The sequence below is a fragment of the Schistocerca cancellata genome, chromosome 7 (assembly GCF_023864275.1).
Source record: "Schistocerca cancellata isolate TAMUIC-IGC-003103 chromosome 7, iqSchCanc2.1, whole genome shotgun sequence".
NCBI classification, from domain to species: Eukaryota; Metazoa; Arthropoda; class Insecta; order Orthoptera; family Acrididae; genus Schistocerca; species Schistocerca cancellata.
This window is the reverse complement of record NC_064632.1, coordinates 578998029-579017543: the sequence shown is the minus strand read 5'-3', so window position 1 is coordinate 579017543 and position 19515 is coordinate 578998029. Positions and strand designations below refer to the sequence as shown.

At 42.8% G+C, this 19515-nt stretch overlaps 1 pseudogene; it reads left to right on the top strand.

Annotated features, from left to right (window-relative positions):
• LOC126092909 (intraflagellar transport protein 57 homolog) overlaps nucleotides 1-19515 on the top strand; it is a 136143-nt pseudogene that overhangs the window by 54486 nt on the left and 62142 nt on the right.

Here is a 19515-nt window from a genome sequence, read left to right as displayed (position 1 = left end):
CATTTTGCATAATTTCTGTTTGTCAGTGGGAAGGTGACTACATTTAAAACGACTGTGCAAAATTCTCTGCTTTTTCAACAACTTCGTAACATGTTTGTTGAACCAAGGTGCATCCTTTCCCGCCCCTATATTTTTGCTAGGCATGTATTTCTCTAGCACTTGGTGGACAATACCTTTAAGTTCCAACCAAAGATGCTCAATATCTTTGTGTCCCACGGTGAATACTAGGAGCTGACGATGAAGATATTCATTAATGACACTTTTATTTGCTTTCCCAAACAAGAAACCTGTGGTTATTTTTGCAACTTCCACTGACATAGAACCCACAACTGTTATGGTTGCTAATATCTTCTGCTAGATTAATTTCCTCAAAAAGATCAGGTCTGTTTGTCGCTGAGATATCTAACATGTTCCCATCTCGAGTTGGTTTTCTAACCTATTGCTCTAGGTTGTATGTTGAGAGCACTTCTAGAATAACTTCACACGAGTCTTTGTGTCCCGCCATGAATACTAGGAGCTGACGATGAAGATATTCATTAATGACACTTTTATTTGCTTTCCCAAACAAGAAACCTTTGCTGTTTCTGTGTTTTTTTTTTTTTTTTTTCAACTTACACTGACATAGAACCCACAACTGTTATGGTCACTAATATCTTCTTCTGTATTAACTTCCTCAAAAAGATCAGGTCTGTTTGTCGCTAAGATATCTAATATGTTCCCATCTCAAGTTGGTTTTCTAACCAATTGCTCTAAGTTGTATGTTGAGAGCATTCCTAGAATAACTTCGCACAAGTCTTTGCTTCTGCCCTCGGTGATAAACATCTAATTTTTCCAGTCAGTGGATGCCAGATTAAAGTCTCTACCTATAACTAATGGATAATTTGGATATTTATTTCCTATATACTCAAGACTCCTTGAAACATTCTGCGACATTTGTTGCAGTTGCAGATGCTGGTGGTCTATATAAACATCCTAATACAATGGTCACTCCTTGGCTGATTGACAGCTTTATCCAGACTATTTCACAGTCCGACCCAGTATCGATCTCAACTGTGTTTAAACAACTTTTAACTGCAGTGAACACACCACCTCCCATAGCATCAGTCCTATCCTTCCTAAACATTGTCCAATCAGAATTCAAAATTTCACTGCTATTTATGTCTGGTTTCAACCAGTTTTCGGTACCTAATACAATATTGGCATTACTACTGTTTATTTTGGAGAGTAACTCGGGGATCTGGCTATAGACACTTCAACAATTTACTAACATGAGATTTAGTAATTCAACAAAACCTGACGTTTTAATTTCACAGAATGGGCATATGATTAGCGAAACTGAACAGTTCAAATTTCTAAGTGTTCACTGTCATGGAAAGCCCATGTTCTGGATCTTGTTCAAAGACTTAATGCTGCCATTTTTACTATTCGAACGGCATCTGAAGTGAGTGATTGTTCGACATGAAAATTAGTCTACTTTGCTTAATTTCATTCACTTATGTCGTATCGTATTATATTTTGGGGTAACTCTTCCCATTCTAAAAGGATAGTTTTGTCTCAGGAATGGGCAGTATGGGCAATAAGTGGTGTAAGTTCACGAACCTCTTGTCGACCCCTGTTCATGAGTCTGGGTATTTTGACATTGACGTCTCACTATATATATTCCTTATTGTCATTTCTTGTTAACAGTATTAGCCTATTCCCAAGAATAAGCACCTTTCACTCAGTTAATTCGTGCCAGAAATCAAACCTGCATTTGCATCAGACTTCCTTAACTCTTGTGCAGAAAGGTGTGCAGTATACTGCTGCAGCCTATTTCAATATGCTACCACTTGAACTGAAAAATCTTAGTAGTTCTCCAAGTGCTTTCAAATTGAAACTGAAGAGTTTCCTCATGGGTAACTCCTTCTGTTCTGTCGAGGAGCTCCTTGAAAAATTAAGCTGATTCTTGTTGTATTGTTGATTCATTTACTTGAACTTACGGATTGACTTTTTTCGGGTTCATAAACATTTTATTTTTATCTGTTATTACTTTTATGTTGTAATTTCATGTACTGTCATGTTCCATGACTTCGAGATTTGCTCCTGAATTTGGTGCTATGGAACTTGACGTGTAAATAAATAAATAAAATAAACAGGACATGGTATTTTTTCTGGGATATTTTGTACATCATCGAGTTGGTCACAAAAACATTTCACCTTTTCTTAGTCCTTTCTGTTGTTTTCATTTATGGAGGCTTGTGCATTCACAGTAGTGTATACCTTGTTAGCAGATTTAAAGGTAAGTGTGGAGAGGTTTTCAGATGTTGATGTTAAAGTTCACATAATGATAAAATCACTTCATTGTTATAAAAAGTGTTGAACGCTGCCCCCAATGTCTTAAAAAATATGTTTTTCTCACCCACTGGTGATTTAAACACTGATATGAGAATTAGTTTTTTTTCTCTTCTCATCAGTTTTTATCTCTGTGGCACAGTTAAAAATGTTTTTCAGTATTTATATGGTCCACTTCTATGTTTGCTTTAAACTGTAATTCTGCTCTTGTGTGAATACATACTGTACTATTTTTACAAACACTGTGGCATTAATGAGATGCTAATTTAAAATTGCTTACATTTCTTATCGTTGCACCAATGTTCGGGTAAACAAATTCAGGAGATGTCACCAAAATTATTTATAGCTACTTCAAAATCCAACACTTTATTCTTGAGGCACTGTATATTCGAATACATTACTTTGAACATTTTTACTTTTATTATTACCTGGATAAATATTACTTTTTTCCTGATAGTTTTCAGGCTGGTTTGTCATAGTCTTTTCCTTTTCTTAATTTGAAACCATAAAAAATATCTCATTAAGTGGAGGAGTGCTGCTGCTACTTGAGTTGTATCAGCTGTTACTGATATTTGTGATGTTACTAATACTGATACTGTTATTGGTGCTGCAGATGCTTGCTGGTGCTTCTTGATTTCTTCCGGTAATACGTGTGTCACAGTGTGCTTCTCTAGGCCATTCAAGTGAAATTATGAAGTATGAAATATGTGCCCAGTGCTGCTACTATCAACAACAAAAACAGTTTTGAATTTATTGCATGCATTCGAAAAACACTTATTACAGCACTAATCTCATAGTTTACACAAGATCAAGGTGGCAAATCGTAGTGGTGTGGAATGTTCATGAAGAGAATGTTTGTGTGCGACAAGTGACCCAGGTGCTTCTTTAACGCTGAGCAAACTGGGTATCTTTCATTCGTGTATGCATCATTAGAGCTGCCAAACAAAGTTGTTTGAAGACAACTTGATAATTTCTTTGGTGTGAATATTCTTAATGATTTCTGAGAGGGATGCTTTGGGGTTGACAAAACTCAAGGACTTCACAATTGCTGCTTCATTAACATTTGAGGTGATTCCGCATCTGTGGATATCAGCTAGGATGTAAAGTTTCCCCAAGTGATCATGGATTTTTTACTGTGACATGGGCATATGGTGACATGGCATTTAAGTATTCTGTGGAACTTGAATTGCTGAATCACGTATCTGTATACTTTAAGTAACATTTTCTTAATCATTTTCATCATTTATTTTGCTTTAGTCGAATGGGTGTATGTATGTAGTATCATCTCTGTAGTTATCATGTGTGCGCTTTGTTATTGTGTTTTGGTCAGTTTTTGGTGATGGATTAATTTTACTGCACAGAAAATGGAACTTACTTTCCCATAAAGTGCATCTGACACAATTTCTACCTACTCTCCCGTACTTTTTTCACACGTTATAATATGAGTTCTAGTATCTGGGTGTAGTTCACTGTGTGATTCATTTGCAACCTCTGCATTCTACTGTGTGAATTAGTTACATTTGTGTTTTAAAACCTGTACCTCTTCCAGGAGCACTGCAATTATTTTGCTTGTAAAACAGTCCTTCTCATTAGGTTTTTGAATTAGATTATCTCTGCTACATTTCTTACAGAACCATCCTTTATGTTTTGGATCTGCGTTAAAACACATATAATTATAATAGAGGGAAACATTCCACGTAGGAAAAATATATCTAAAAACAAAGATGATGTGACTTACCAAATGAAAGCGCTGGCACTTCGATAGACACACAAACGAACACAAACATACACACAAAATTCAAGCTTTCGCAACCAACGGTTGCCTCATCAGGAAAGAGGGAAGGAGAGGGAAAGACGAAAGGATTAGGGTTTTAAGGGAGAGGGTAAGGAGTCATTCCAATCCCGGGAGCGGAAAGACTTACCTTAGGGGGAAAAAAGGACGGGTATACACTCGCACACACACACATATCCATCCGCATATACACAGACACAAGCAGACATTTGTAAAGGCAAAGAGTTTGGGCAGAGATGTCAGTCGAGGCGGAAGTACAGAGGCAAAGATGTAGTTGAAAGACAGGTGAGGTATGAGCGGCGGCAAATTGAAATTAGAAATTAGCGGATATTGAGGCCTGGCAGATAGCGAGAAGAGAGGATATGCTGAAGGGCAAGTTCCCATCTCCGGAGTTCTGACAGGTTGGTGTTAGTGGGAAGTATCCAGATAACCCAGACGGTGTAACACTGTGCCAAGATGTGCTGGCTGTGCACCAAGGCATGTTTAGCCACAGGGTGATCCTCATTACCAACAAACACTGTCTGCCTGTGTCCATTCATGCAAATGGACAGTTTGTTGCTGGTCATTCCCACATAGAACGCTTCACAGTGTAGGCAGGTCAGTTGGTAAATCACGTGGGTGCTTTCACACGTGGCTCTGCCTTTGATCGTGTACACCCTCCGGGTTACAGGATTGGAGTAGGTGGTGGTGGGAGGGTGCATGGGACAGGTTTTACACCGGGGGCGGTTACAAGGGTAGGAGCCAAAGGGTAGGGAAGGTGGTTTGGGGATTTCATAGGGATGAACTAAGAGGTTACGAAGGTTAGGTGGACGGCGGAAAGACACTCTTGGTGGAGTGGGGAGGATTTCATGAAGGATGGATATCATTTCAGGACAGGATTTGAGGAAGTCGTATCCCTGCTGGAGAGCCACATTCAGAATCTGATCCAGTCCTGGAAAGTATCCTGTCACAAGTGGGGCACTTTTGTGGTTCTTCTGTGGGAGGTTCTGGGTTTGAGAGGATGGGGAGTGGCTCTGGTTATTTGCTTCTGTACCAGGTCGGGAGGGTAGTTGCGGGATGCTAAAGCTGTTGTCAGGTTGTTGGTGTAATGTTTCAGGGATTCCGGACTGGAGCAGATTCGTTTGCCATGAAGACCTAGGCTGTAGGGAAGGGACTGTTTGATGTGGAATGGGTGGCAGCTGTCGTAATGGAGGTACTGTTGCTTGTTGGTGGGTTTGATGTGGACGGACGTGTGAAGCTGGCCATTGGACAGGTGGAGGTCAACATCAAGGAAAGTGGCATGGGATTTGGAGTAGGACCAGGTGAATCTGATGGAACCAAAGGAGTTGAGGTTGGAGAGGAAATACTGGAGTTCTTCTTCACTGTGAGTCCAGATCATGAAGATGTCATCAATAAATCTGTACCAAACTTTGGGTTGGCAGGCCTGGGTAACCAAGAAGGCTTCCTCTAAGCGACGCATGAATAGGTTGGCATACGAAGGGGCCATCCTGGTACCCATGGCTGTTCCCTTTAATTGTTGGTATGTCTGGTCTTCAAAATTGAAGAAGTTGTGGGTCAGGATGAAGCTGGCTAAGGTAATGAGGAAAGAGGTTTTAAGTAGGGTGGCAGGTGATCGGCGTGAAAGGAAGTGCTCCATCGCAGCGAGGCCCTGGACATGCAGGATATTTGTGTATAAGGAAGTGGCATCAATGGTTACAAGGATGGTTTCTGGGGGTAACGGATTGGGTAAGGATTCCAGGCATTCGAGAAAGTGGTTGGTGTCTTTGATGAAGGATGGGAGACTGCATGTAATGGGTTGAAGGTGTTGATCTACGTAGGCAGAGATACGTTCTGTGGGGGCTTGGTAACCGGCTACAATGGGGCGGCCGGGATGATTGGGTTTGTGAATTTTAGGAAGAAGGTAGAAGGTAGGGGTGCGGGGTGTCGGTGGGGTCAGGAGGTTGATGGAGTCAGGTGAAAGGTTTTGTAGGGGGCCTAAGGTTCTGAGGATTCCTTGAAGCTCCACCTGGACATCAGGAATGGGATTACCTTGGCAAACTTTGTATGTGGTGTTGTCTGAAAGCTGATGCAGTCCCTCAGCCACATACTCCCGACGATCAAGTACCACGGTCGTGGAACCCTTGTCCGCCGGAAGAATGACGATGGACCGGTCAGCCTTCAGATCACGGATAGCCTGGGCTTCAGCAGTGGTGATGTTGGGAGTTGGATTAAGGTTTTTTAAGAAGGATTGAGAGGCAAGGCTGGAAGTCAGAAATTCCTGGAAGGTTTCGAGAGGGTGATTTTGAGGAAGAGGAGGTGGGTCCCGCTGTGACGGAGGACGGAACTGTTCCAGGCAGGATTCAATTTGGATAGTGTCTTGGGGAGTTGGATCGTTAAGGGTAGGATTAGGATCATTTTTCTTCGTGGCAAAGTGATACTTCCAGCAGAGAGTACGGGTGTAGGACAGTAAATCTTTGACGAGGGCTGTTTGGTTGAATCTGGGAGTGGGGCTGAAGGTGAGGCCTTTGGATGGACAGAGGTTTTGGATTGGGAAGGAGGTTTGGAGGAAAGGTTAATTACTGAGTTAGGGTGTTGTGGTACCAGATTGTGTTGATTGGAATTTTGAGGTTTTGGAGGGAGTGGAGCTGGAAGTGGGAGATTGAGTAGATGGGAGAGACTGGGTTTGTGTGCAATGAGAGGTGGTTGAGGTTTGCTGGAAAGGTTGTGAAGGGTGAGTGAGTTGCCTTTCCGGAGGTGGAAAACCAGGAGATGGGATAGTTTTTTGAGGTGAAGGGTGGCATGCTGTTCTAATTTGCGGTTGGCCTGTAGGAGGATGCTCTGAATAGCCGGTTTGGATGTGGGAGAGGAAAGAGTGAGGACTTTTATTAAGGATAGGAGTTGACGGGTATGTTCATTGGCTGAGTTGATGTGTAGGTGAAGGATTAGGTGGGTAAGGGCAATGGATTGTTCAGTTTGGAACTGGTATAGGGACTGATGGAAAGAAGGGTTGCAGCCAGAGGTGGGAACTTTAAGTGTGAGGCCTTTGGGGGTTATGCCAAATGTCAGACAAGCCTGAGGAAATAAAATATGCGAGCGTAATATGGCTAGGGTGAAGGTATGTTTGCAGAGGGAATGAGAGGGAATGTAAATAAAACTTAATGGGGTCGTTGTGGGGGTGTTGTGAGGGTGACATGGTATTAGAAGGTGGAAAGTTTATCATGAGGAAATGAAAATGAAAGATAGAAATATATGGGGAGAGATAAAGGTGAACTGGAAAGCAACTGGAGATCTGGTACGAAAAAAGGCGAAAAAGTGTTGGTTAAGTTGATCCTGTGGTGAACTTGGGTTGGTAGACAGCGATGTGCATAAAGGTTAGGTGGTTGTGTTGCCGCTAAAACACGTTAAAGGACAGAGAAATTCGGGAAAATTTCGAAAAAACGTATTAAAAGGAGTGGTGTTGTGGTGAAAGATTACGAAAATGGGGCTAACAATTGTCTGACGAAGAAATAATGACGTTAAAACCTGTGGGGAGCGGCTAAAATGATCAGTGATGTGCGGAAAACGGAAGTGGAAATAAGGTGAAAGTTATTAGAACTAGCCGAAATGGTTGTTTAATACGTGAAAGCAGCTGTTATTGAACTAGAAACGGTGGATTTTATAGCAGCGGTAGTGATGAAAGCGGAAAATAAAATTTTTTTTGGTTATGGTTTGGAAGTGGATTACGTATTATTGAGTATATATAGGCGGGATATAATTGTATAGTAGATAACGGTAAAAAGGGGAAGGTGAATACAAAGTGAGACTACTGGTAAAAACAGAAAGAGAAAAAAAAGAGAAAATAAGATGACAGGAAAGATTTCGAAATGCAACAGCGACAATAACAAATGAAATTGTTGGGTTCAAATTAATGATATGGTTATAATAGAGGGAAACATTCCACATAGGAAAAATATATCTACGTAGGAAAAACCCAGAACCCAGAACCAAACCCAGAACCTCCCACGGAAGAACCACAAAAGTGCCCCACTTGTGACAGGATACTTTCCGGGTTTGGATCAGATTCTGAATGTGGCTCTCCAGCAGGGATACGACTTCCTCAAATCCTGCCCTGAAATGAGATCCATCCTTCATGAAATCCTCCCCACTCCACCAAGAGTGTCTTTCCGCCGTCCACCTAACCTTCGTAACCTCTTAGTTCATCCCTATGAAATCCCCAAACCACCTTCCCTACCCTCTGGCTCCTACCCTTGTAACCGCCCCCGGTGTAAAACCTGTCCCATGCACCCTCCCACCACCACCTACTCCAGTCCTGTAACCCGGAGGGTGTACACGATCAAAGGCAGAGCCACGTGTGAAAGCACCCACGTGATTTACCAACTGACCTGCCTACACTGTGAAGCGTTCTATGTGAGAATGACCAGCAACAAACTCTCCATTCGCATGAATGGACACAGGCAGACAGTGTTTGTTGGTAATGAGGATCACCCTGTGGCTAAACAGACCTTGGTGCACGGCCAGCACATCTTGGCACAGTGTTACACCGTCTGGGTTATCTGGATACTTCCCACTAACACCAACCTGTCAGAACTCCGGAGATGGGAACTTGCCCTTCAGCATATCCTCTCTTCTCGCTATCCGCCAGGCCTCAATCTCCGCTAATTTCTAATTTCAATTTGCCACCGCTCATACCTCACCTGTCTTACAACTACATCTTTGTCGCTGTACTTCCGCCTCGACTGACATCTCTGCCCAAACTCTTTGCCTTTACAAATGTCTGCTTGTGTCTGTGTATATGCGGATGGATATGTGTGTGTGTGCGAGTGTATACCTGTCCTTTTTTCCCCCTAAGGTAAGTCTTTCCACTCCCGAGATTGGAATGACTCCTTACCCTCTCCCTTAAAACCCAAATCCTTTCGTCTTTCCCTCTCCTTCCCTCTTTCCTGATGAGGCAACCGTTGGTTGCGAAAGCTTGAATTTTGTGTGTATGTTTGTGTTCGTTTGTGTGTCTGTCGACCTGCCAGCACTTTCATTTGGTAAGTCACATCATCTTTGTTTTTAGATATAAAACATATATAATGATGTGTAGTTTTACATATATTGCACATTATACCTATAACTGCACGTTTCTCGCAGTGGCAGGGGTCCAAGCCTAATGTTACAGTTGATTCATCATAGGATGATATAGATGCATAATTCTCAACACTTCATCTTATTGAATCTCTGCTGCTTTCAGTTTCTTTTTTGATGATGTATCATGACAAGCACAAATTATCACAATGTACATTGATTATGTTGCAAGTTGAACGCTTTTCATCTTCTTTTTACACTTTTTGCGGGAGTCAACACAGTGACAATCTACACTTGGCACCATCTTGAATTGTAGCAGTATGGTTGTGTGATCTGCATGTTTCACAGTATGTTGTGCTTGTTGTTGTTGTGGTCTTCAGTCCTGAGACTGGTTTGATGCAGCTCTCCATGCTACTCTATCCTGTGCAAGCTTCTTCATCTCCCAGTACCTACTGCATCCTATATCCTTCTGAATCTGCTTAGTGTATTCATCTCTTGGTCTCCCCCTACGATTTTTACTCTCCACGCTGCCCTCCAATACTAAATTGGTGATCCCTTGATGCCTCAGAACATGTCCTACCAACCGATCCCTTCTTCTGGTCAAGTTCTACCACAAACTTCTCTTCTCCCCAATCCTATTCAATACTTCCTCATTAGTTATGTGATCTACCCATCTAATCTTCAGCATTCTCCTGTAGCACCACATTTTGAAAGCTTCTATTCTCTTCTTGTCCAAACTGTTAACCGTCCACGTTTCACTTCCATACATGGCTACACTCCATACAAATACTTTCAGAAACGACTTCCTGACACTTAAATCTATACTTGAAGGTAACAAAATTCTCTTCTTCAGAAACGCTTTCCTTGCCATTGCCAGTCTACATTTTATATCCTCTCTACTTCGACCATCATCAGTTATTTTGCTCCCCAAATAGCAAAACTCCTTTACTACTTTAAGTGTCTCATTTCCTAATCTAACTCCCTCAGCATCACTCGACCTAATTTGACTACATTCCATTATCCTTGTTTTGCTTTTGCTGATGCTCATCTTATATCCTCCCTTCAAGACACCGTCCATTCCGTTCAACTGCTGTTCCAAGTCCTTTGCTGTCTCTGACAGAATTACAATGTCATCGGCGAACCTCCTTCTCTCCCTTTTCCTACACTCGAATTCCAGTCACCCATGACTATTAAATTTTCATCACCCTTCACTATCTGAATAATTTCTTTTATTTCATCATACATTTCTTCAATTTCTTCGTCATCTGCAGAGCTGGTTGGCATATAAACTTGTACTACTATAGTAGGTGTGGGCTTCGTATCTATCTTGGCCACAATAATGCGTTCACTATGCCGTTTGTTGTAGCTTACCCGCATTCCTATTTTCCTATTCATTATTAAACCTACTCCTGCCTTACCCCTATTTGAATTCATGTTTATAACCCTGTAGTCACCTGAGCAGAAGTCTTGTTCCTCCTGCCACTGAACTTCACTAATTCCCACTATATCTAACTTTAACCTATCTATTTCCCTTTTTAAATTTTATAACCTACCTGCCTGATTAAGGGATCTGACATTCCACACTCCGATTCGTAGAACGCCAGTTTTCTTTCTCCTGATAACGACATCCTCTTGAGTAGTCCCCGCCCGAAGATCCGAATGGGGGACTATTTTACCTCCGGAATATTTTACCCAAGAGGACGCCATCAACATATAATCATACAGTAAAGCTGCATGCCCTCGGGAAAAATTACGGCCGTAGTTTCCCCTTGCTTTCAGCCGTTCACAGTACCAGCACAGCAAGGCCGTTTTGGTTATTGTTACAAGGCCAGATCAGTCAATCATCCAGACTGTTGCCCTTGCAACTACTGAACTACTGAAAAGGCTGCTGCCCCTCTTCAGGAACCACACGTTTGTCTGGCCTCTCAACAGATACCCCTCCGTTGTGGTTGTACCTACGGTACGGCTATCTGTATCGCTGAGGCACGCAAGCCTCCCCACCAACGGCAAGGTCCATGGTTCATGGAGGGGGATGTTGTGCTTATGGTGGTTAATGTCGCCAGCTAGGTACTAGTACCAACGTAAAAAGTACAAACTGAAGCTCCGCCAATCCAAATGTTAGTTTCAACACCCTAGTCTATTGGAAGTGGTATGCTCTTGCCTTCTATTGACCTTCCCATTGATCCACCACACCCGTCACCAACAATGAATTAAGTGATAACTGACAGAAAAGAGAAATCCTTGGTATAACTTAGGATCAAAGCCCAGACCTTTGTACATGTAGCCTGGCACTGTCCCATTGAGCTACTGTCCTAAACACTGCCAACAATTTTTTCAGCAAAAAATTGTATTGCACTGTATAAAAGCAGATGTCTAAAACATGGAAACAGAAGTATGTGATGCTCTGAACACAGAATTATGTGATGCTCTGAACACAGAATTATGTGATGCTCTGAACATGTTAGCTATATTCAATATTGATGAAACTCTTTTACTAGCTTACTGTCCCAGATACTTTTGTTAGTGTAGAGTCATGAGAAGTCAAAAGGGCACAAGTCTAGATCAAGGGCAGTGGTATACTGATGTGTTTTGTGCTTCAATGTTGACAGTGTTCATTATGAGGTATAATGGGATGGAAATAGTTTGTGTTAGTTGGTGACTCTACTCAGCCAATGAGTGAGCAGGACAGATAATGTGTTCCAAAAGAATATTGTCTCGTTTTCAAGTCAATGCGCCACAGTCTCTGAAACTGTAACACATTCAGTAGTAACAGGCAAATATTTTGACAACCAAGATTATTAGTTTAATTAAAGCTGTGCTTTTAGGTCCCAACCTAAACACAATCTTGTAATTCTTGACATATTCAGAAGGAACAAATATATGTAGCAACAAAGATTATTAATTTAATTAATCTGCATCTTGGGCTAAGCAGCACATCATTTCATCACCATGATGAGGCTATTTGGCTTTTACATTCATTGGTTTCACCAACTCACAAGCAGACTTGCACATTCCTGTCTATCAGTAACCTCAAGCCGAACTACAGAACAGTTTCTGTCCGCCGCTCGTGGTCTCGCGGTAGCGTTCTCGCTTCCCGAGCACGGGGTCCCGGGTTCGATTCCCGGCGGGGTCAGGGATTTTCACCTGCCTCGAGAAGACTGGGTGTTTGTGATGTCCTCATCATTTCATCATCATCCAGGAAAGTGGCGAAATTGGACTGAGCAAAGGTTGGGAAATTGTCCGGGCGCTGATAACCACGCAGTTGAGCGCCCCACAAACCAAACATCATCATCACAGAACAGTTTCTCACAGCTTTTTTAGCTTTCACATCCATTGGCTTTGCCAACTTGCGACCAAGCTGTCACATTTGAACCTAATTGCAACCTCATGATTTTTGACATACTCAGTAAAAACAGTCAAATATTTGTGACAACAGTGAAGAAAAAAGGTTTCTATTTTGTGGTTAGAAATTCAGTGCATATTTTCTCACCTCTCATAGGTTACGTAAACATATCACCCCATTGGCTATACAAAAGTGATGTGTTGGCAACATATGAGCTGTAGAGAAATGCCGCCAAGACTGCCATTGGCTCTGATCTAGATTTTAGAATTCAATGTCTTCGCTGACATGTAAAACACGTGAAGGTAAGGATTAAATAAATTACAGTAATGCTTCAGACTCACTTCAGAGAGAGAATGGATAATTATTAAAGCTGAAGGTAATTACTTTATATGTTCAAGAATTATTTTATGATTCTGTAAGTACAAAGATGTATAGCTAAAAATTGGATTCCAGCCTGTTTTCTTCTACTGTTGCACATAATTTACACGTCTCCAAGTGGCTCAGTCACAGCTGCAAGTACTACTTGTCTTAAGTATGTGAGAACCTTCGTTTTTATTATTAATTGTGCTGTTTCTTTTTCCACCTCTAGATTTAGTCATCATGTGTTCACTTTTCCCTGTCCTGTTCTCAGTAGTTTCCTTGTGTGCTCATTTCCAGACCACAGCCAGCAGTTGAGGTAGAGGCTGAGGAGGAGATAGAGCAGCTGCAGGAAAACTTCGAAGAATAAGAACTGACAGCCGAGTATACAGATGAGGAAGACGATGACGAAGAAAATATGCTGCATGTTGATGACCTCCATAAACTTAGTTTCAGCAATGTAGCAGTGCTTTTGTTCATAACCTTTTCCACACATAGTTGACCACTGCACTTTCACCAAAAACTACATGTCAGTTATATTTGGTTCACTTTTTACACTATTTATCTGGACCAGTGATATTTCTCAAAGACTGTAAATGGGTCTTCTGTGATAATCTTTTTTCTTCATTGTCCATACATATTATAAAAAATGTGTGTGTGTGTGTGTGTGTGTGTGTGTGTGTGTGTGTGTGTGTGTGTTTTACTGACAAAGGCTATGACCGAAAGCTGTGTGTGAGTGTCTTTTAATTGTGCCTCTCTGCAACTTGATGTGTCTTCTTTAAAGTAAGTAGCAATCTGTATTTTCCTACATTGTTCATTCGAATAAACATATATTCTTGAGAATTTTCAGAAGTTACATGTATTGTGGATGACATATTTCGAAGTAAATCAATGTTTGTGATTTAAAGTTATCGTAGCACATATTACAACTAACATTTTGTGTTGCATTTAGTTTTACTACTTTTATCCTGGATTTTTCTGTTGCCGTAATAGAAATCTGGTTTTGCATTTTAATTGTTTCAGTTCATGAAGGGAATTGGTAATATATTTAGCTTAACAGATCCAGAAACTGAAAGATCATCACAAGCTTGTTTTAAAGTTATTTGTTTACTTTTTGCACCAGTCACAAAGCAGTCCCACTGTGAATGCAATTCTCAAAGATGGAATGAGATACTTTATTACTTAAGTGACCGGAAATCAGCCAGTCCACTGTCAGGTAATTGGAACTGGCTGCGAATGGGTTTTTTGGGAGGGCTCCTGAGAGTTGACTGCCAGTACCGTCCTCTCCTGTGGATTCTGTCATCTTTACTGGAATTATGGGATCTGTCACTACTGGTCCACTCGACTATCGGTGGCATGCCAATGGTAGTGGTAGACTTCCTGTACAGAGGAGATGGGGACCAGGAAGGACTTAGCATGTTACACCTCTCCCAGCAACCTCCAAGCTTGAGGTATTGTTTTCCACTGTAACCATAGCTAAGCTATAGCTAACTTGGTGTAAACAGATACCTGACAGTTGTTGTGGATTGGGAGTGGTGGCTTTGTGCGCCTACCTCAACCGATCGCGTAACATCGTTTTGTTGGCCTATATGGCAATACCTCTTTGTTGCTGGAGTGCTGTTTAGATGGCTTTTGTTTTCAGTCAGTGTTATGATGCATACTATTTGAGGGGTTTGCATGTTTGTATTCCACAGATTCTGTCTGTGAACTTCATGACATTGATTGAGATAATGGCTTTCTGTAGTGGAGGAAAGACAAAGTCTGAAAGTGAAAGAGACAATGCTGATTGATACCAATAAGTTAAGTAATCATCAGAGTGTCAGAAGCTTTGACTGTCTACCATCTGACAATGAAGAGAATGACAAAGGAGGAGGAGAGTGCAGATTCAGCTGGAAGCTCTGTTCTTGTCACTCCCGAAGAGACAAGCAAGAAATTCTATCAAGTGACAGATATTGACAACTTCGATGAAAATGCAACTAAATAGCATGTTTATGTGCATATTATTGCAGGAAAAGTACCCTGCAGGTAAAATGCTGACTGTGTGTGGACTGCTTCCATGGTTGTCCTTTCTCTAAGGTTAGGTGACTCTCCTTCCAATCCAGATAACAGTACCTGTACAAAACCCACAAGTATCAGTGTAGGATTGAAACAAATGCCTCCCACAGATGAGAGTTTTAAAATCTTAATGGTAAACTGCTGAAGCATTCACAACAAAGTGCCACAGTCTGAAGTGCTCATGAAAAGTAGTGAAGCTTGCATAATACTAGGTACAAAAAGCTGGTTGAAACCTAAAATTGATAGCAGTGAGATTTATGTGGGAAAATTTAAGTGTTTATTAAAAAGGTAGACAAATGAGGAATGGCGGTGATGTATTTGTTGCAGTAGACAAGAAACCTAAATCCACCACGATAGAAATTGAAGCTGCATGAGAGGTTGTTTGGGCAAGACTCAGTATCAGGGGTGAGCATAAAATGATAATTTTATCCTTCTATTGCCCACCAGGCTCATCTCCTGATGGAACTGAAAACTTTAAAGAAAACTTCAGTTCACTTGCATGTAGTGATCGAAGCAGACGAAATGAATTAAAATTTGTGCTGTGGCCAGGACTCGAACACAGGTCTTCCAGCTTGCCAGGCAGAAATGCTAACCATTACACCACCGCAGTACAATGGTCAACATTGCTGCACGAACTGCCTAGCAAGCAAGAAGACCTAGGTTTGAGTCCCGGCCGCAGCACGAATTTTAATTCATTTCGTCTACTTTGGTCATTACAGTAAATAATAAAAAGAGATTAAATGTCTTAGGGAAACATTTGATTATACTTGTAAGTTCCCCAGTCATACTGTAATCGTTAGTAGAGACTTTAATCACCCAACAGTTAATTGGAAAAATTACTGTTTTGTGAGTGGTGGTGTGATAAGACATCATGTGAAACATTACTAAATGCCTTCTCTTAAAACGTCCTAGAACACATAGTTAGGAAACCCACATGAGGGAATTATATTGGATCTAATAGCAACGGTAGACCTGACCTCTCTGAGGATGTCCATATTGAAACTGGTATCAGTGAACATGACACAATTGTGACAAAAATCATTACCAAAGTACAAAGGACAACTAAAACAAGCAGAAAGATATATATGTTCAGTCAGCTGGATAAAAAATCAGTAGTGTCATATCTCAATGAGGAACTTGAAACTTCCAGCACAGGGCAGGAGCATGTCGAGAAACTATGGCTCAAGTTTAAAAGAGAGAAACTATGGCTCAAGTTTAAAAGAATATTTGACCATGTGCTGGATAGATACCCTGTAGTACAGTCCATAATGGGAGGGAACCTCCATGGTATAATGTCACTGTAAAGAAACAGAGATTACTCCATAATAGGTGTAAAACAAAGCGTATGGCTATAGATTGAGAATAGAGTCAGGCAGCAGCAGCTGGCCGAGAAACAAGCAGCCACAGGAAATTAACTGATTTTGTGACATTTTACAAGTTCCTAATCAGGAGTGAATTTTATAATTTCACTATGTGCTTTGGTAGTTTAGCTTCTTGAATTTCTACATGTTAATTTAAAATTTAGTAGATACAGTTCTCACGTTTTTGTTGAAAAGTAAACAATTTCGTGGCTTATTACATGTTCCTAACCAGGAGTAAATTATTTAGTCTGACCTGAGTGGTTTGGTAGCTTAATTTTTGGACCTGAGCATGTTAATGTAATTTACTAGAAACAGTTGTTACATTTTTATCAGCGTCTGCAGTAGAGTTCTGTAGAGCGTGTTGATTGTCCTTTATTTGTCTGTGTAATGTAGTCTTTAGTATGGGTAGGGACTGTGATTGCTGTGTGCGGTTGCAAGGCAAGTTGGTGATACTTCGCTCTCAGCTCCACAATGTGATGGCTTTGGTTACACAGCTTGAAGCTGCAGTGGGCGGGCATCACTGTTGTGGGCTGGCCATGGGGATGCAATGGATGTCCAACACATCTGGGTCCACGGTTCAGTCCGCACCAGTGTTCAGCCCAATTACTGCTCACACTGAGATTTACCCGTCACCTGTGGTCGAGTGGGAGGTTGCCTCGGGACATGGTAGGTGGTGAAAGATTTCGCAGGGGGCCAAACAAGGCCTCCCTGGTTAATCTGACAAACAGGTTCCAAGTGCTATTTGTGGCTGACGCTGTCCCTCAGCCAGATACAGCCACTTGTCCTGTTTCATAGGAAACCTCTCAGCCTGCAAGATCCAGGCAGTCACAGAGGGTGAGATTATTGGTAGCTGGGAGCTCCAATGTTAGGCGCGTTATGGGGCTCCTTAGGAACATGGCTGTCCAGGAGAAGAAGGGAAGCCTGTGTGCATACCAAGTGGAGTCTACCCAGATGTGGAATGAGCCCTTCCGGATGCCATGAAGAGCACAATGTGGAGCCAACTGCAGGTGGTGACTCACGTTGGTGCCAATGAAGTGTGTCACTTTGGATCAGAAGAGATTCTCTCTGGTTTTGAGCAGCTAAGAGAAGTGGTAAATTTTGTATCCCACCTGGAAGGCAGTGCGTGGGTCTGCTCCTGTAAATTGAAGGGTAAGCCGAATGTAGGAAGTGATTAGGAGCAGGAAAAGATGAAATGCTTCGGTACTGCATATAGGTTACAGCTCTTTTACTGGTGTATGAACATATACAACTGATAATACTCAACGTAGGCTGTGATGAGCACAAAGGTGCAGAGCTGTACATCATTCAAGTTACACTGGCAAAATCTATAGTGGCTCGCCCACTATGAAATAGAAACAATGTTACTTGATCGTCTACTCAGAATCAAATGGGCTAAATCCAGAGCGGCGCTCGTAGAGCTGCACAGCGCCGGCTAGAGGGCGTAGTTGTCGGTGTCGGTGTCGTAGTGCCAACCTAGTAGAGCGCACCTACAGTGTGGCATAGTCGCTATCAATACCACATCCCTCCCCCCTGAAATGGTGCACCGTTGTTGAGTAGGGCTTCCGACGGCGGGTGGAGGGACCCAGGGGCGGCGCAACTGAGGGGGCAGGCAGCGGAACTGCCAGGGCGTGCTGCCCACCTGCAATCCCAAATTGCTTGCGAGGGGGCAAGAAAAACGCCCCATGGAAAACCTGCCCAGGCCGCGCACCACCACTGGGTACGCTTGGATGAGGAGGCGGAGCGACAACCTCCATGGGCGACAGCGGCGATGGTGTGACAGCAGCCTCAGCGTCCATCGGTTCCGGCACCGTGGCCGGAGGTGGGGCCATGGCAGCGGTGAGAGGCATCTGTCCAGTGCAGGTGACTGGACCAACAGTGGCGCTGTCAGCAGGAGCACCTGCAGCGGAGGTGCGAGCGGCGCAGGCACCGTCGGTGGAGTCGTGGGCTGAGGCGGCAGAAGCCGCAAAGCCTCCAATTCTACCGGAAAACAACCAGCAGCAGAAAACCGAGGACGGCACAAACAGATCTGGTTCTGGTGTCACTTGACAGTGCCGGAGGGACCAGAAATGACAAGGCGTGGCCAAGCTGGTGAAGAATGCGCCCCTGCTCCCAGCGCTGCCTGCCAGAGAAAATGCGATAGGACACCAAATTATGCAGCACCAAGCCAGAACAAGGCGAAACAGTGGGAGCACGTGGCAGCGGGTGCAATAGCTGCAGGAGCGACCGATGGGCACGGCCATGTAGCAGCTCCACTTTGGAATGGGTGCCGCGCGGCTGGGAGTGATTTGAAGCAAGGAAAGTCCATAGTGCGCGCTTGCGAGAGAGCATGGCGCGCAACTTTCTTATCTGCGACTTAAACGTACGCAGAAAGCATTCAGCTCACCGTTCCACTGGGGGTGGAATGGGGCTGAGGTCAGATGGTGAATGCCATTAGCAGCACAGAATGCTTCAAACTCTGAAGACACAAATTGGGGGCCATTGTCGGAGACAATAACTTCAGGAAAGAACTCAATGCAGAAATAGATGTCAAAGCCCAAATAGTACTGGCAGGTGTAGTAGAAGACATAGGTACAACAAAAGGAAAGTTGCTGTACGCATAAATAACTATCAACCAGCAGTTGTCCCAGAAAGGACCTGCAAAATCAATTTGAACGCGCTGCCAAGACGCAGTAGGAGTCAGCCACACTGGCGGGGAGCAGATTGATGCTCCTCTCAAGAGCGACAGTTAGCAAGCAAATTCTCAGTTTGTTTATCAGTGCCGACCCAAGTGCAGTGACGACGGGCTAATTGCTTTGTCCGCACTATACCCCAATGACCAGCGTGCAGTAATCGGAGGATTTCCGACTGCAACGAACGAGGTACATCCACACGAGACTGATCATTGTCAGTTTGCAACAAGATAACACCGTGGTGTGCAGACAAGTTGTGACGTTTCGCAAAGTAATGCTGTACAAGGGGATCACTAATCTGTGTAGCAGATGGAGGCCATTGAGTATGAACATACTGCAAAAGAATCTGCAAAGAAGCATTGGCAGCTGCCATGGAAGCAATGCAACGAAAATCCACCGGAAAACCATCATCTAATTCCTTATCTTGCGAATCAATAAACATGCAGGACAATTCGGAAGAATCAAACACATCGTCAGGACCAATAGGTAGACGAGACAAAGCATTGGCATTTGGCATTTCCATGCTGGGCCATAGGCCGAAACAAAATGTAATTGTACTTA